This window comes from Orcinus orca, chromosome 2 (genome assembly GCF_937001465.1).
Source record: "Orcinus orca chromosome 2, mOrcOrc1.1, whole genome shotgun sequence".
Classification (NCBI taxonomy): domain Eukaryota; kingdom Metazoa; phylum Chordata; class Mammalia; order Artiodactyla; family Delphinidae; genus Orcinus; species Orcinus orca.
The window spans coordinates 146,315,255-146,333,959 of NC_064560.1; the positions used below are offsets into that span (position 1 = coordinate 146,315,255).

The following is an 18,705-nucleotide window of genomic DNA, read 5'->3' on the forward strand; positions in this document are numbered from 1 at the left end:
TAAAATAGCTAGGAAAAGGTAACAAAAGTTCAAAACCTATATGAAGAAACAACAAAATTTATTTCAGCAAGATAAAATATCTTGTTAAAACAAGAGCTGAATAAATGAAAAAACAAAGCAAGTCTGAATGTAAAATTTTAAAAAAAGAAAAAGACAGAAAGAAAAGGGAAAAAGCAGGTAAATTTCTAAATGTTAACTGACTCTATTCCCCTATCATTAATCATAAAAATCTTATGGGAAAAAATAGAAATTCAAATAAAATTAACATATATTTGTCATAAAAAAATCTATTTGTGGGAAAGTATGGATAACAAATGTGTAAATTTCAGAATGAGATAGACAAAAGTTGGGAGGCTGCTTAATTTTCCCCTCCTTCTCCTGCTTCAGCCTTGTGCACTTGGGCATCCAACGTTCACAATGTCAAGCTGCCTCTCAGTCACTGCATTGTTAGCACGCTGTCTTTGTGTGATTCTTTACTTAACATATCAAGTTCAGCAATGGCTTCATCAAAAGCTGACTTAACAATCTTAAGTCTATTGACAGATGAATATGTAAAGAAAATGTGCTATACACATACAATGGAATACTATTTAGCCATTAAAAAGAAGGATACTCTACCATTTGCAAAAACATGGATGGACCTTGAGAGCATTATGCTAACTGAAATAAGTCAGACTGAGAAAGAAAAATATCATATGACCTCACTTACATGTGAAACCTAAAATAAACTCATAGAAACAGAGTCAGAATTGTGGTTGCTGGGGGTGGGGGCATAATTGGGTGAAGATGGTCAAATGGTATAAACTTCCAGTTGTAAGATAAATAAGTTCTGGGGTATAATGTACAACACGATGACTATAGTTAACAGTACTGTATATTTAAAAGTTGCTAAGACAGTAAATCTTAAAAGTTCTCATCACAAGGAAAAAAAATTATAATTATGTGAGGTGATGGATGTTAGCTCAACTTACTATGATAATCATTTTACAACATATACATTTTTTAAAGCTTTATGTTGTACACCTTAACACATATAGTGTTATATGTGAATTATATTTAAATAAAACTGGAGGGGAAAAGAGGTCTCTTTCCAAGACAGCAGGTTTTTTCCAGAAAGTTTAGAATCGCACAATAGAACACAGAGAACTTACAGCCCAGACCCAATACGATAGGATGTTTTTGGTTGCATTTTCTGTTTCTGACTTGGAAAGCTTCTTGGTAGGCTTGCTGTGACTGACCCATAATCCTTTCTTGTCATCACCAGCAGTAAACTGACCAAGTAACAGTAGTAGTCTCCTTTCATTTTCAAGTAGAAGACTTTGCTCTGGGTTTGTGAAACACTGGGGATGAAGAATTTTTTCCAAAAGAGTAAATCATTTTCAGATACCTCGGAGATCACTTTCAATTTTCTCTCTGTATTCTCAAGCCACTGGAACCTTCCATCATTTTCTCAGTACTTGAGACAACCTCCAAGATGATCTATGGGCTCCAGAACATTTTCATAAGCTACTGAGAGGAGATTAATTTGGCTTCTTGCTCAGTTACAGACTTCATGCAGGCTGCCATGTCAACATATCACTCAGCTTGCTTGCTCAGTTTGGCCTCTGCACCAGCATGTTTTCATCCGTGACTGGAAGCTTGTGCCAGAAGTGGATGGTGGTGGATGGAGAGGAGTCCTGCTGGCTCTGAGCAATGGCAGTGGGGAGGCTGAAACTGTTCCTGGACCTCGCTGCTCACAGGCTCTGTGTTTCTGTCTTCAATTTGTGGCAAAATGAATATGAAAGAAGTAATAATTGTGTTACGCCTTGATCCTTAAATTCATTATAGTAGCTTCTTTTTCCTTGTGGAGGATTCCAAACTGATCCTATGAACTCTTGCAGAAATTTCAGCTCAGGAAATGATAAATGTTTATCTCATCACCAACCTCTTTAGTAAATTTTTCTCCAGTCTTTTACAGGGTTTGGGAATAATTCTCACTTATTCAGGTGATCGCCTGGGTTTGACTGCCTTGGGTCACTCTGTTTCCTTCTAAATCACTTTTACCACAAGTACTGTAACCTCCATAGTTACAACAAAGTTGTATATAATACAACAAAAGTTGTACATAATCAGCATTTCCTATAATTGATGATATCACTTAATTCTTAAATTCACCTCTGTGGACAAAGAATGTTGCCTGTGATATCAAAAACAATAGACTTTGCAGCCATCGAGCCACTGGCCACTGCAGCAGGGCCCACACCCTGAGGGGATTCAGGTTGGAGAAAGCAGAATACTGGACCTAGATAATTAAGGTGCCTATCAAAGGAAGGATTTCAATGAGCTCAGACTCTCTTGCATCTTCCCATACATAGAAAAGCACTAAATTCATGAACACAAGACTTCTGGTGTTTCTTTAATTAATAGTAATCTTTTCATGTTCTAACTACCTGTTTTTTTTTTTGTTTGTTTGTTTTTTGGCAAAAACTTCTGTATATTCTTGCTCCTCCCTTACCTCTTCAGAATAGTCCCTCAGGGCTATCTGAGAGCCTATCTCCCCAGCTTAAGTCCTCAGTATGTCTGCCAAATAAAACATAATTCTCAACTTTTAGGCTGTGCATTTTTTTTCAGTCAATACCTAATTAATGCAAATATTTCAAAAAATGAATGTTTTTCTTGAAAGTAACATGCACTTTACTCAGTCACTGAAAGGAACGAAACTGGGTCATTTTTAGAGACATGGATGTACCTAGAGAGTGTCATATAGAGTGAAATAAGTCAGAAAGAGAAAAACAAATATTGTATATTAACGCATCTATGTGGAATCTAGAAAAGTGGTACAGATGATCTTATTTGCAATGCAGAAATAGAGACACAGATGGAGAGAACAAATGTATGGATACCAAGGGAGAAAGGGGAGGGGGGTGGGAGGAACTGGGAGATTGGGATTAACACATATACACTATTAGTGCTATTAGACAACTAATGAGAACATAATGTATAGCACAGGGAACTCTACTTAATGCACTGTGGTGACCTAAATGGGAAGGAAACCCAAAAAAGAGGGGATACATGTTTATGCATAGCTGATTCATTTTGCTGTACAGTAGAAACTAACACAACATTGTAAAGCAACTATACTCCAATAAAAATTAATTAAAAAAAGAAAGTAACATGCAGTATGTACTTTTTATTCTTCTACCCTATGTTAGAAGAATGAACAAAACTTTAAGTTACTCTTTTCAGAATATATTATTTCAACATGATAATTTATCAAAATGTGGCATAAATTTTTGAGATTAACACATAATTTCTAATTTTATACATTAAAAAATCCACAAAATAAAATATTTTATAATTTTTGAATATATTCATAGTAAAGCCAACTATGTTGAATAAAGTCAGATATATTAAAAGGATAAAAAATTAGAATCCATTTAGCTGTCAGAAAAAAGAATCATTATTACAAAACCCAAATCATCATAAATCACAGTAATGAGCCTCAAGTAGAACTATTACACTGTATTATGCTGCAGTATTTCAGGTCCTTAAAATAAGTAAAATTTGCATGTATTTTAATATAAAAAAATATCATATACCCATCCTCTAAGTTATTGCTTTCCATCACGATGATGGATTTATGTTAATCAGTTTCATCCTCTTTTGAGTAGTTAAATCTACAATTGTCAAAAACAGCAAAGGTTAAGTAGGCTAGACTTCTGAGTGATATTCCCAGTAATTTGTTGACCAAGATGGCCTGAGGCCTTTAAAGTTCCCCTCAGTTTGACTAAATTGTAAACAGGTTTTTTTTTTAAGACTATAAACTTCTGACCTCCCTTTTCTTAGATCAAGTACTTTAGAAAGCTTTCAATCATAAATTATTTCTCTGTCCCTTTGAGATATAAATTTTCTCCTAGCCTTTTGTCCATTTTACAACTCAAGAATGTCTTTCTCAGGGACCTGGGAGCCATTCCTTTGAAATGTAATCATCAAGAAAGATAGGGACACTATCTCCCAGTCTTTGTGGGAGGATAGAAGCCTATCTTCCATAAGTTCCAATTAGCAAACACAGATGGCCTAACACATTGACCAACCTCCTCTGAAGTCCTCCAGTACTTTTCCATCAGCTTGCCCCAGGGCTTAAAAATCCTCTGGCCTTTTGTTCCCCAGAATTCGGTTTAACCTCTCTACCCTGTTGCAATAGCCTCGAATAATGTCTTTCTTTCCTGCTTAACTCTGTCCAGTACAATTTTTCTTTGACACCGTTTATAGAATTTTTCACCTTACCCAAGAAATGTACCCATTAATTGCCAACTTTTTGCAAGGTCCTATCTTAGGCACTATCAAAATGAATGCTCCCCCTTAGAGATTACATTTGAATGTAAATATAGAGTGTCCTAATCAAGACTATAATTTAGAACAAGTTTGTCTCCAGTGTTTGCAGGTTCTTTGTTATTACCTTCTCTAGCTAAAAGGAGTGTGTTTTCACTACATGCAGGCACTTCAGAAGAACACGTGGAGTTGCAGAATGAAAAAAAAAAAAATCCAAATCCTCTAGCCAAACTGACTTATTTTCTTAGAAGTCTTATGGTTTTACGTTTTATATTTAGGTCTATAATCCATTTTGTGTTAATATTTTATACAATGCAAGCTGAAGATCAGAGTTCATGTTCTTTGCTTTGTTTTGTTTTTGACATATAGGTATCCTATTATCCCAGTCTATTTCTTGAAAGCAATGACCCTTTCTCCAGTTACTTGCCTTTGTGTTTTTGTCAAATATGTTTTTCATATGTATGAGTCTATTTCTGGACTCCTCCTATTCCGTCGCTTTATTTGTTTAGCTTGATGCCAATACCACTCTGTCTTGATTATTGTCGCTTTATAATAAACCTCGATATCAGGTAGTATTAGCCATTCATTTTTTTTTTCTTTGTTAAGCATCTTTAAATTTGGGGGCTACATGTAGTTCTGTACACAGATAGGGTAGAGGGTCCCCAGAGAAAGAGAACCAAGCATAGCTTTCTTGACATAAGAGAAGATATTTTTGGCCTAAGACATTTTGTGATCTAAGCCTGGTCACAATGCTTGTCCTTGAACAGGTCCCAGCAATTAATAACATTAAGGGAACAAAAGAATGTAGGAACAAAGGACTGTTATCAGGCAACAACAGTAACAATAGTAAAGATAATATATCAGTTGTAGACTCCCAGTTCTATTTCAATGTTAAAGATTAGCATGAAGTGCTCAACCACCAGATCAACTGGAAATTAAGGGAGGAGGATGTTGACCTTTTCTGACCCTCCTGACTTCAATCAACAAAAGCTTAGACACTGAATATGAGTCCCTTCGTGAATATACATGTACCCTTAGCTTAAAACTTCCCCAACTTTGCTGTTCAGAGAGATGTTGCTTTGGGAAAGATCCCTGGTGCTCTCCTTACTTGCTGCAAGTAATAATTCCTTCCTTCTCTTGATCTTTCACTTGGTTGTGTCTTTTGGCTCGACCCCCACAAAGAGGCAAACCCAATTTTGTGATAACCATTCCGTAGCATTTCTATATGAATTTTAAAGTCAACTTAGTAATTTTTACCAAAACAAATACCCTGCTAGGATTTTGATTGTGAATTTGTTGATCACAGTATTGATCTTTCAGACCATGAGTATGGTATATCTCTCCATTTATTTAGGCTTTCTTTAATTTCTTTCTGTAACATTTTATAATTTTAATGTATATATCTTACATATTGTCAGATTTACCTCTAAGTATTTAATAACTTTGATCCTATAAGTGGCATAGTTTTTCATTTCAATGTGTGAATATTTATTGCTAGTAATTTCAAAATACAATTATTCTTATGTATTGATCTTGTTTCTACACGTCTGATAAACTTATTTACTAGCTTTAATATAAAGCTGAATAGACATAGTGAAAGACATCCTTGATTTTTGTCATAGGGGAATGCATTCTCTCCTGATCAAAGGGGAAAAGCATTCCTTCTTTCATCATGATGTATTATGTTAGCAGTGGGATTTTTTATTTTAATTGAGGTATAGTTGCTTTACAATGTTCTGTTAGTTTCTGCTGTACAAAAAGATGAATCAGCTATATGTATACATATATCCCCTCCATCTTGGAACTCCCGACCAACACCCTATCCCACCCATCTAGGTCACCACAGAGCACTGAGCTGAGCTCCCTGCCCTATACAGCAGGTACCCACTAGCTATCTGTTTTAAACATATAGTGTATATATGTCAATGCTAATCTCTCAGTTCATCCCACATCCTCCTTCACACACACACCCCCCGCCATGTCCACTTGTCCGTCCTCTACATCAGTGTATCTATTCCTGCCCTGCAAATAGGTTCATCTGTACCAATTTTTCTAGATTCCACATATATGCATTAATATACAATATTTGTTTTTCTCTTTCTGACTTAATTCATTCTGTATGACAGACTCTAGGTCCATCCACATCTCTACAAATGACCCAATTTCATTCCTTTTAATGGCTGAGTAATATTCCATTGTATATATGAACCACATCTTCTTTATCCATTCCTCTGTTGGTGGACATTTAGGTTGCTTCCATGTTCTGGCTATTGTAAATAGTGCTGCAATGAACATTGGGGTGCATGTGTCTTTTGAATTATGGTTTTCTCAGGGTATATGCCCAGTACAGGGATTGCTGGGTCATAAGGTAATTCTATTTTCAATTTTTTGAGGAATCTCCATACTTTTCAAAAAAGTGGCTGTATCAATTTACATTCCCACCAACAGTGCCAGAGGTTCCCTTTTCTCCACAGCCTCTTCAGCATTTATTGTTTGTAGATTTTTTGATGATGGCTATTCTGACTGGTGTGAGGTGATACCTCATTGTAGTTTTGAGCTGCCTTGCTCTAATGATTAGTGATGTTGAACATCCTTTCATGTGTTTGTTGGCAATCTGTATATCTTCTTTGGAGAAATGTCTATTTAGGTCTTCTGCCCATTTTTTGATTGGGCTGTTTGTTTTTTGGATATTGATCTGCATGAGCTGTTTGTATATTTTTAGAGATTAATCTCTTGTCAGTTCCTTCATTTGCAAATATTTTCTCCCATTCTGGGGGTTGTCTTTTCATCTTGTTTATGTTTTCCTTTGCTATGAAAAAGCTTTTAAGTTTAATTAGGTACCATTTATTTTTGTTTTTATTTTCATTACTCTAGGAGGTGGGTCAAAAAAAGATCTTACTGTGATTTATATCAAAGATTGTTCTGCCTATGTTTTCCTCTAAGATTTTTATAGTGTCTAGGCTTACATTTAGGTCTTTATTCCATTTTGAGTTTATTTTAGTATATGGTGATAGGAAGTGTTCTAATTTCATTGTTTTACGTGTAACTGTCCATTTTTCCCAGCAACACTTACTGAAGAGGCTGTCTTTTCTCCCTGTATATTTTTGCCTCCTTTGTCATAGATTAGGTAACCATAGGTATGTGGGATAATCTATTGTCTTTCTATCCTGTTCCTTTAATCTATATTTCTGGTTTTGTGCCAGGACCATATTGTCTTGATTACTGTAGCTTTGTAGTATAGTCTGAAGTCTGGGAGCCTGATTCCTCCAGCTCTGTTTTTCTTTCTCAAGATTTCTTTGGCTATTCAGGATCTTTTGTGTTTCCATATAAATTGTAAATTTTTTTTGTCCTAATTCTGTGAAAAATGCCATTGGTATTTGATAGGGATGGCAAGACTGTTACAAGAGACAAGGAAGGACATTACATAAGGATCAAGGGATCAATCCAATAAGAAAACATAACAATTGTAAATATTTATGCACCCAAAATAGGAGCACCTCAATCCATAAGGCAAATGCTAACAGCCATAAAAGGAGAAATCGACAGTAACACAATAAGAGTGGGGAACGTTAACACCCCACTTACACCAATGGACAGGTCATCCAGACAGAAAATAAATAAGGAAACACAAGTTTTAAATGACACTAGACCAGACAGACTTAATTGATATTTATAGGACATTCCACCCAAAAACAGCAGAATACACTTTCTTCTCAAGTGCACATGGAACATTCTCCAGGATAGATCACATCTTGGGTCACCAATCAAGCCTTGGTAAATTTTAAAAAACTGAAATAGTATCAAGCATCTCTTCTGACCACAATACTATGAGATTAGAAATAAATAACAGGAAAAGAAACTGTATAAAAAACACATACACAGGGAGGCTAAACAATATGCTACTAAATAAGCAAGAGATCACTGAAGAAATCAAAGAGGAAAACAAAAAATACAAAGAAATATATGACAACAAAAACACAATGACCCAAAACCTATGGGATGCAGCAAAAGCAGTCCTATGAGGGAAGTTTATACCAATTCAATCCTACCTCAAGAAACAAGAAAAATCTCAAATAAACAACCTAACTTTACACCTAAAGCAACTAGAGAAAGAAGAACAAACAAACCCCAAAGTTACTAGAAGGAAAGAAATCATAAAAATCAGAGCAGAAATAAATGAAATAGAAATGAAAAAAACAATAGCAATAATCAATAAAACTAAAAGCTGGTTCTTTGAGAAGATAAATAAAATTAATAAACCTTTAGCCAGACTCACCAAGAAAAAAAAGGAGAGGATTCAAATCAATAAAATTAGAAATGAAAAAGGAGAAATTACAACTGACACCGCAGAAATACAGAGAACCATAAGAGACTACTACAGTCAACTATATGCCAATAAAATGGACAACCTAGAAGAAATGGAGAAATTCTTAGAAAGGTACAAGCCTCCCAGACTGAACCAGGAAGAAACAGAAAATATGAACAGACCAATCACAAGTAATAAAGTTGAAACTGCAATTAAAAATCTTCCAACAAGCAAAAGTCCCCAGGATTGGATGGCTTCACAGGCAAATTCTATCAAACAGTTAGAGAAATACTAACACCCATCCTCCTCAAACTCTTCCAAAAAATTGCAGAAGGAACACTCCCGAGTTCATTCTACAAGGCCACCATCACCCTGATATCAAAACCAGACAAAGATATCACAGAAAAAGAAAATTATAGGCCAATATCACTGATAAACATAGATGCAGAAATCCTCAATAAAATACTAGCAAACAGAATCCAACAACACATTAAAATGATCATACACCACGATCAAGTGGGACATCCCAGGGATGCAAGGATTCTTCACTATATGCAAATCAATCAATGTGATACATCATATTAACAAATTGAAGGAGAAAAACCATATGATCATCACAATAGATGCAGAAAAAGCTTTTGACAAAATTCAACACCCATTTATGATAAAAATTCTCCAGAAAGTGGGCACAGAGAGAACCTACTCCAACATAATAAAGGCCATATATGACAAACCCACAGCAAACATCATTCTCAATGGTATAAAACTGAAAGCATTTCCAGTAAGATCAGGAACAAGAAAGGATGTCCACTCTTGTCCCTCTTATTCAACATGGTCTTGGAAGTTCTAACCACAGCAATCAGAGAAGAAAAAGAAATAAAAAGAATCCAAATTGGAAAAGAAGAAGTAAAACTGTCACTGTTAGCAGATGACATGACACTATACATAGAAAATCCTGAAGATGCCACAGAAAACTACTAGAGCTAATCTATGAATTTTGTAAAGTTGCAGGATACAAAATTAATGCACAGAAGTCTCTTGCATTCCTATACACTAACAAGGGAAGATCAGAAAGAGAAAGTAAGGTAACAATGCCATTTACCATTGCAAAAAAAGAATAAAATACCTAGGAATAAGGAGGTAAAAGACCTAAGGAGGTAAAAGACCTGCACTCAGAAAACCATAAGACACTGATGAAAGAAATAAAAAATGACACAAACAGATAGAGAGATACACCATGTTCTTGGATTAGAAGAATCAATATTGTGAAAATGACTATAGCAACAGGAGTTTTGTAGATGTTTTTATCAAGTTTAAGTAAGTTTCTTTCAATTCCCAGTTTGCTGGCAGTTTTATCAGCAATGGAGTTTGGATTTTGTCAATTGCATTTCTGTGTGTCTATTGGGATGATCGTGTATTTTTTTTCTGAACGTTGGTTAGTTATCAAATGTGCAAACAACCTTTCCTTCTCAGATAAAATCCACTTGTTTATGATATATTCAACTTATGTATTATTGGATTTGGTTTGCTAACATTTTATTAAGGATTCATTTTCATCTATATTCTTAAAGGATATTGTGTAGTTGTTTTATTCTTTTTTGTTTTTTTGTTTTTTTTAAATGTTGGTGTCATCAAATGAATTGGGTAGTATTCAGTCCTCTTCAGTTTTCTAGGGGAGTTTATGTAGAATTAATATTATTTCTCCCAATGTCTGGTAAAATTTCCTGGTGTTTTCTTTTTTTTTTTTTTTTTTTTGTTTCCGGTACGCGGGCCTCTCACTGTTGTGGCCTCTCCCGTTACAGAGCACAGGCTCCAGACGCGCAGGCTCAGCAGCCATGGCGCACGGGCTTAGCTGCTCCGCGGCATGTGGGATCTTCCCAGACCGGGGCACGAACCCGTGTCCCCTGCATTGGCAGGCGGACTCCTAACCACTGCGCCACCAGGGAAGCCCCCCTGGTGTTTTCTTTGTGTTAAGAAATGCAAATTCAATTCTTTAATAGATATAAGGCATTTAAGATTATCTAGTTTTTCTTGAGTGAGCCTTTAATAGTTTATGTTATTCAAGGAATCTATTTTCTCTCAGTAGTCAAATATATTGGCATAGAGTTATTTATAATATTCCCTAAATATATCTACTGAATCTGTAGTGATGTCATCTCTCTTTATTCCTAATTTGTGTTTTCTCTCTTTTTTCTTGGTTAATCTAGTTAGATGTTTATCAATATTATTAGTCTTCTCAAAGAACCAGCTTTTGGTTACATCATTTTATCCTGTCTTGCATTTGTTTCAGGCATCCTACTCTGTCCCTGTTAATCCATCTTGACCAGAAGCAGAGGTCTTAGCATGTGTGTTTTATAATTGATTTGAATCCTTTTTTGATAAAGTCAGGAAATAAATTCACACCCACTCAACACATTCACATACGTGCACGTATACACACACACACACACACACAAGTAAATGAACAAAATCTAACTATTCTCACCATGTAATGTCTTTTATTCTCATTCAGCTTAATGCTATAATGCTAACTTCTATTACTCCTGGACCTCTGTATCTTACCTGACCTGTCCAATTCAAACTATAACATATTCTGTCACCTCACTGTTCATATGCCCTCAGAACACATATTAATAGGTATTCGTCATTCTAGACTATTGTTTAAGCCAACAACATGTCATACCCTTTAGGTCTGTCATTTCCCAGAACCACTGTTTTCTCAATATGTCTTATGCCATTTGCCCCATAACCTGACCTAAATATGCCTATCCTGACTGCAAGAATTTTGATAATATCTATAAAATATAATGATATTAAGAAAACTTTTAATTCTGAGAAAGAACACATATACAATTTAGGGGGGCAGAAAGAGAGTATACGAGAAGACAACTGCAAGGGCAAAAATGCAGTAATAGTGTTTTTCAACTAATGACAATATAATTTAACATAACTTTTTATCCTTTGTAAGTGAAACCGAGTAGGACCCTTTGGGGCTCCTGTGTCCCCGTTCCTTATCTTTAGGGAAAAGACTCCAGCCTCTATGACCTTCCCTAAGTCCCAAAGGGCAGATTTGAACAGTTGTTACAAGGAAGGGAGGGGATGCAGAGACAAGGGAGGAGTAGCCAAAAAAACAATAGTGCAGGCTTGGGACAGCGTCCTGGTTCCACCTCAAGGGATACACATAACAATATCTTTGAGCTCTTTGCAGAACTAAAACCCCCAACAAATGGATGATGTCAGCATTCTTCATTCCAGAGAAGACCACCTGAGGCCGGATTAAAGGAGTGCAGGTCCTACACACACCCTAATCTTATCAGCAACCCCACCCTTGAACCATTGCCATAAAACTCCTCCCTCATCGGAACACACAATTTTTGAGGCAGGAGCCTGCTGTGTCCCCCTTTGCCTGGCAAAACAATAAAGCTATTCTTTTCTACTTCACCCAAAACTCTGTCTTCAATATTCAATTCAGCACCAGTGCACAGAGGCTGAGTTTTCGGCATCATAAGTACCATTACTAACATGATTTTTAATGTCAAACTTTTTGTAGAAAAGTTATGTGATGCTATTAAATTCAAAAGAACAGCATGTTCATGTTCATGATTCATATTCTCTGAAGGAATACTGACTTTGAATAATATGAGATTTTACGTAAGTGCTGCCATATTGCTCTATTCTTAATGGAAATATATTCATGTTTTATCTCAAAGATTTTTTAAATAAAATATTTTTTGAAAATAAATAATACCCCAATTAGATTATATAAATCTATATTTACCTAGTCATGTATGCCTAATTACAATTTAGGAGCATATATCCAAAGCCAGAAAGAAAAATGTTTATTCCCAAAATGGTCTTTGAAGTTGGTGAACTATTCATTCAAATATACTGTGAGGACACTTATCATCCTACTCAGTTCTAAACAAATTCAGTGACAGCTTTCCAAAACTTTTATAGAAAATATACAACAATCTTAAACATAGGCCCATCCCTCAGTAAGAATATAATCTGATTTCTTCCCCAAGCAGAGTTAGTAGCACCCTCATCTCTGTCCCCAGTGGCACTTTGAACTGTCAGGGAGGAAAAAGTTTTCCTCTACTCTTCTAGGTTCTTCTGGCTGGTCTAAGAATTAACTTGACATAGGACAGATTAACAGGAGAAAACCAAACAAAGTTTAATAACATATATACCTAAGAAATCCAGGAAAACTGAGTAAATCACTAAAATGGCCAAAGTCCTTACCTTAAATACTTTCCTCACCTAAAGAGGATGCTAGGGTGGGGAGAGTCAGCTTTGGGAGGTTACCAGTATTGGCAACTGGGTGACTGTGATGCAGATTTAAGTCTTGCCTTCTCCATTGATAAGACTTTTAACAGACTTGGTCATCTTCCTCTTCCAGGACAAAGAGGGAGACACCGTTACAAATGGGAATTTCCCTTACAAATGTAAATGTTTCTTACAAAGGGGCAACTCCTACTTGGTGTTCAGAGCCTTTCAGAGTGCCACTTCTCAGAATGTAACCAGCTAAAAACGATTAATATGCTAAAGAGATATATTTTAGGGTGGCAAATTTTCCTCCCCTGCAGAACAAATTCTTTCTATTTCAAAGTGCTTGCTTGACTCTATAGTTTATGTTTTGTTTTTGTTTTTAAGTAGTGAGAAATAACTCTCCCCAACTAGATTAGAACCTCTTTAAAGGGAGGGAACGTGTTTATTTTCATCTTTATCCTTATGCTCTGCAGGGTGTCTGGCCTATGTTTAGAGACTCAATAACTTTCTACTGAGTTCATGAATGAATTAGAGGATAAATAAACAAAATAATAAATAGATTTAATACAAATAAAGATATCCTATGGCTTCACAGAAATCCAACATTCACATCTCTTTCATATAAGCACATTGTTTTTCAGGATTTATTTTCTTTTCAGATATAATACAGATATATAGATATATATGATATATATGTTAATAATTAACTACCTCAGAGATACTGTTAATCAGAACTCATTTCTTCCTTCCGAATCAAGTGCATGACTCAGCTCCTAAATTATCCGTGGTAAAAAGGTACTGGATCTAAAACAAAGGTGTCTGAAATTCTTTGACCAAATTTTAGCTCTGAAACTATTCTTAGAAAATGGTGGTTGGGCATCCAAAAAAATCAAGCCACTTTATTTACTTCATTTTTCAAAGTAAATGGATCTGTTTATGTTAATAGAAACTAGAAAATGCCATGAACATTTTTTTTAATATGTGGCAGAGAAAATGCTATTTATTCATCCAATTATTTCATATTCTCACAAGCACAGCTAAGCTTCACTTCCCAGCCTCCCTGCATCTAGAGACCATAATATGGACAATTCTGACAGAATGTGAGCAGCTGGGTTGCATCACTTGTAGCCTGAGGAAGTAAAGATCAGGTGCGCCTTTTCTGTGCTCTGTGTTCTCCTTCCATGCTGTTGGAATAGACTTCAAGATAACAAAGTTGCAAGATGGAAGGGTCTGGGCCTCTTAGCCCCTACCTGGAAAGGAGCTGTGCAGGACAGCAGCTCAAACTGCAACTTGCTATAGCCTTAGCAGGAGGTACACCTTTGTTATTTAAAGCCACTGGGTAAGAGTTTGATTTTTTTTTTCCCCTCAGCATAGCTAAAGCTACTTTGTCTAATAAAGTTAAAACTCACTAATATTAAGTAAAATAACCTCTGCTGTTGGAATAACTATAATTGCAATAAGTATAATTTGAGGGATAAATCCCTTTATTTTTCAATAATACTTTAGATTTAGTAACTGACTCAATGCCATAGCTTAAAACTTGTTCAGATTGTTCATTTTTTTAAAAAGCTATATGATTACATTTTATCTTTTTAATTGGAAATAAAGGCAAAAAGCAAAATTGCAATGGAATAATAATTACTAAAAAGTTTCTACAGGGAAAACATTTTCTAAGGGGAAAAAATATCACTTTGGGTGATGCTATTCTCACCTCTCTTCCTTCACTGTCACCTTAGTATTATCATAAACATTAATGACACTGACTAAGCTTCTTCCCATTTTTCTACTCCTTTATGGAGGTTTGCCCTCTCCACAGTATTTTACTTTTAATAAATGCCCAGGGAAGTAGATTGTCCAGCTGTGATAACACCTGAACTGAGTCTATATCTCAAGAATGTTTTCTCAATTTGAACACAAAAACAGGATTCTAATCCTTTTATATGATGAGCAGACATTCACCTTCTAAAAAATCTGATTTTGGTATACCTTTCAGCCAACTTTGACAAAACTCCACAATCTAAATGTGTAATATTATAACACTTCAAAATATAAAGTCAAATCAAAAATCAAAATCTAAGTAAGAAACATCTAAAGTAAAGAGTGATTCATGGTTTTACTTCTAATGTTTTTTGTACATGGATTGATCTAGTTTAATTTAAGGCGAGTAAAATGGTAATTATATGACCTTAATTTAAAAGTGTATTTTCTTCAGAGGAACTTAAATGAATTTCTAGTTGCAATTTTATTAATGCTACAGTTAGGTAATCTTGTCTTTACTTAACTGAAGGACAATTTTAACTTCCAAAAGTATATGACAGCAATACAAAATACCCAAGATTTCCAAAGACTGAAGCTATGAGCAACATTAATACATGAGGAGTTATATTAGTATATAACCTTGCTAAAACGGGGAAATTGATTAAATAGGAATATAAACAAATAAGTTAGATCTGTTTCAGATTCTGATTCCAAAGTAAGTTGGATGATTTTATATCAGCCCCCTTGATCAATCTAAATGAGCATCTCTTTATAAAATGAGAGGGGTAAATCAAGACAAACTCTCACAGCAACAAAATGCAAATCTAGCAATAATTTTCTCTCTGGGTCCAAATTGGAAACGATAGAGAAGAAAACAAGCCTAATCATCTCTTGTTACCTAACTAAATCTGGGTACTACAAGGCAATGGTAGTGATAATAATAATAACAACAACAACAACAAAAAATACACACACTCACACACACAGACACCTGCACACACCAGGCTACACAATGCCTTCTCAATGCCTTGCAGGTGTCAAAGTGAGCTTCTGTAATTCCTCTGTTTTTTATTCATTTGAATTTTTATGTCTTTTAATTTACATACAATAAATTTGCTCTTTTTTGGTATAGAAGTCTATGAGTTTTAATGAATGCATAAAGTCTTAGAACAACCACCACAATCGAGAAACAGAACAATTCTATCAGTCAAAGAAAATTTTCCCATGTTGCCCCTTTGTGGTCAACGTCTCACACACTCCCAATCCCTAGAACCTGCTACCTACTGATTTCTTTTCTGTGCTTATAGTTTTGCCTTTTCCAGAATGTTTATACTGCCGATGAAAAATTAATTAATAGTCAGTCTAAGAAAGAAGTAGGGAATTTTATTCGAGCCAACCTGAGGGTTATAACCTGGCAGACAGTCTTTCAGAAAGCCCTGAGGATTGTTCCACTGGTTAGAGGTCAAAGCACAGTTATACACGTTTTCAAAACAAAGGGTCACACATCAAAGTAACAGATTGACAGTTTACATAGTCCAGATCTGCACATACAAGGCGAGTAGGGGAGTAGTGGGTCATCGTGACCCCTTACAGGATTTAGAAAGGAATGTTATCTCTTAAGGAGTTACCTTGCTGGCACCAGGAGAACTGCTCTTTTCAGTTGAGCAGGCATTCCTGTGTCTTCTAAGGAGGTCTAGTTAATGTATAATGGAGACGCACAATGCACACTAAAGAGAGATAGTGGCCCAAATGGGCAGAGAGAATTTTATATTCAAAAATTTTCTTATCCTGCCTTAAAAATAACTTTATCTCATATCTTTATACAGGGAGAGAGAGAAGAAAGAGAATGAATTATACAATAGCCTTTTGTGTCTGACTTCTTTCACTTAGCATGATTCATTTGACATTTATCTATGTTATTGGTTTGTATCAATAGTTTATTCCATTTGATTAATGATTCATTGTATGGATATACCATAGTTGGTTCATCCACTCACATGGTGAAGGATACTGATTGTCTCTGTTTTGGGCACTTATAAATAAAGCTGCTATAAACATGCACTATAGGTTTTGATGTACACATAAACTTTTGTGTCTCTTGGGTAAATACCTAGTAGTGAGACTGCTGAATCATATGGCACAAATACATTTAACTTTATAATAAACTGCTCAATTGTTTTCCAAAGTAGTTGTACCATTTTGCATCAACAATGAACAATCATTCCAACTGTTTCACATCCTCACCAGGAATGGCTAATGTCAGCTTTTTGTTGTTTTGTTTTGTCTTGTTTTAACTATTCTAACATGTGTACTGGTATCTCACTGTAATTTTAATTTTTGTTTCCCTAATGACATATTATGTTGAGCATCTTTTCATGTGCTTGTTTACCATCCTCATATCTTCTGTGGTAAAAAGTCTATTCAAATATTTTGTCTACTTTTGAATTGGGTGGTTTCTTTTCTTATTTTTGAATTTTGAGTGCTTTTTATACATATTGTGACTACTTTTGAATTGTAATTAGAAGAGGCAATGAAATCTCCATCCAGGATCTTATCAAGAAACTCTTACACATAGTTCAGGTGGCTTGCTCAGAATATTGTAGTAATCTGTTGTAGCAGTAAATCAAGTCATGTTTTATCTAATCATGCTTTTTTTCTACCTCTACTTCTTTGATGAGAATGTAAATTGGTGTAGCTTTTTGGAATTTTGCCAATATCTACCAAAACTTGAAAATGTTTAAAGCCTTTGACCTAGTAGTGCTATTTCTTAAAAGATTAGTCAGAGTTACTTAGTGCATCAAAAGTCGACTTATTGACTTAGGATGATGTTCCTTATTGGTGTTCTGAAACCGTTATTGGATAATAAGTTTTAGCAAAATTACATGCATAGATTGATCAATTTTTTAAATAAAAATTATATGCAGATCTACTCATTCAGTAAATATTTACTAAGTGTCTTCTGTTTGCCAGGAGCTAACTGTGCTATGAACAGGGAATACAGAGATAAGCAACCATGTTCTCAGAAAAAAAAAAACAATTACATAAAAATGCATAGACCTTATGGATAGAATATAAAGTGGCAATTTGAGGGATAGAAAGAAAATCATTATCATGCAAAATATAGCTCTAAGCATCCCAAATAAATTAGTTTACATTCTTCTTCAGAGGCACCTGGATAGAAAGGTAAACAAAGAACAAATTATATTATAGTGATTAATGTGAGTATGGAGGAGGGAGCAGCAGGTTCTAGAAGACAATGGTTCGAATCCTAGTTATGTCAGTTTCCACCTGTGTTTAACCTCATCTATAAAATGTAGATATTACAATTATTGTGTGAATGAATGAAATATTCCAAGTAAGGCAGCACAATGGCTGTCACATAGTAAGTACAAATTGAATGTTAGCTGCCATTATTATTATTATTATTACTGTAACTGAGCAGGACCCTATGGGGTCTTCCCATGACAGACCCTACCTCCCCATGTCCTCTGCCTGCCTCATGACTGTAGAAAAACTTTAGTCTCCCAGGCCTCACCTGAGTCAAAAAAGCTGGCTCAAGAATTAATGACAGAAGAAATGTAGTAACAAAAAATAGCAGTTGAGCCAGGAGAACTGGTAACAATTTAAACAATAGATCAACCATATAGCAGAGTCACAGAATCTTTAGTTCCTCCCTGAAGGACATATATAACAGTGTCTGATACACATTCCTGAGTTGTTTTGCAGATACTAAAACTCCCACCAAATGGTAGAAATTAACTGCATGATGACCATGAACACATAGCCTTCAGACTGGCTGGAGCCTGAGCATTGATGTTAACCCTTGTGACACCACCCTGTTACCTCACCATCAACCAACCAGAGCATTGTGAACCAGAGATCACACACCCTGTGACTCTCTCCCTCACCTAGCCTTTAAAAACCCTTCCCTGAAATTTATCAGGGTCTTTTGAGCATGAGCCACCCATACTACTTGCTTGACCCTTGCAATAAACCTTTGTCTGCTCCACACTCCAATGTTTCAGTTTGTTTGGCCTCACTGTGCATTGGGCACATGAATT

At 35.4% G+C, this 18,705-nt stretch overlaps 1 pseudogene; it reads right to left on the reverse strand.

The window, feature by feature from the left end:
• Positions 1-358: 358 nt before the first annotated feature.
• Positions 359-16,222, reverse strand: LOC101276507 (14-3-3 protein zeta/delta-like; annotated as a pseudogene).
• Positions 16,223-18,705: the final 2,483 nt, after the last annotated feature.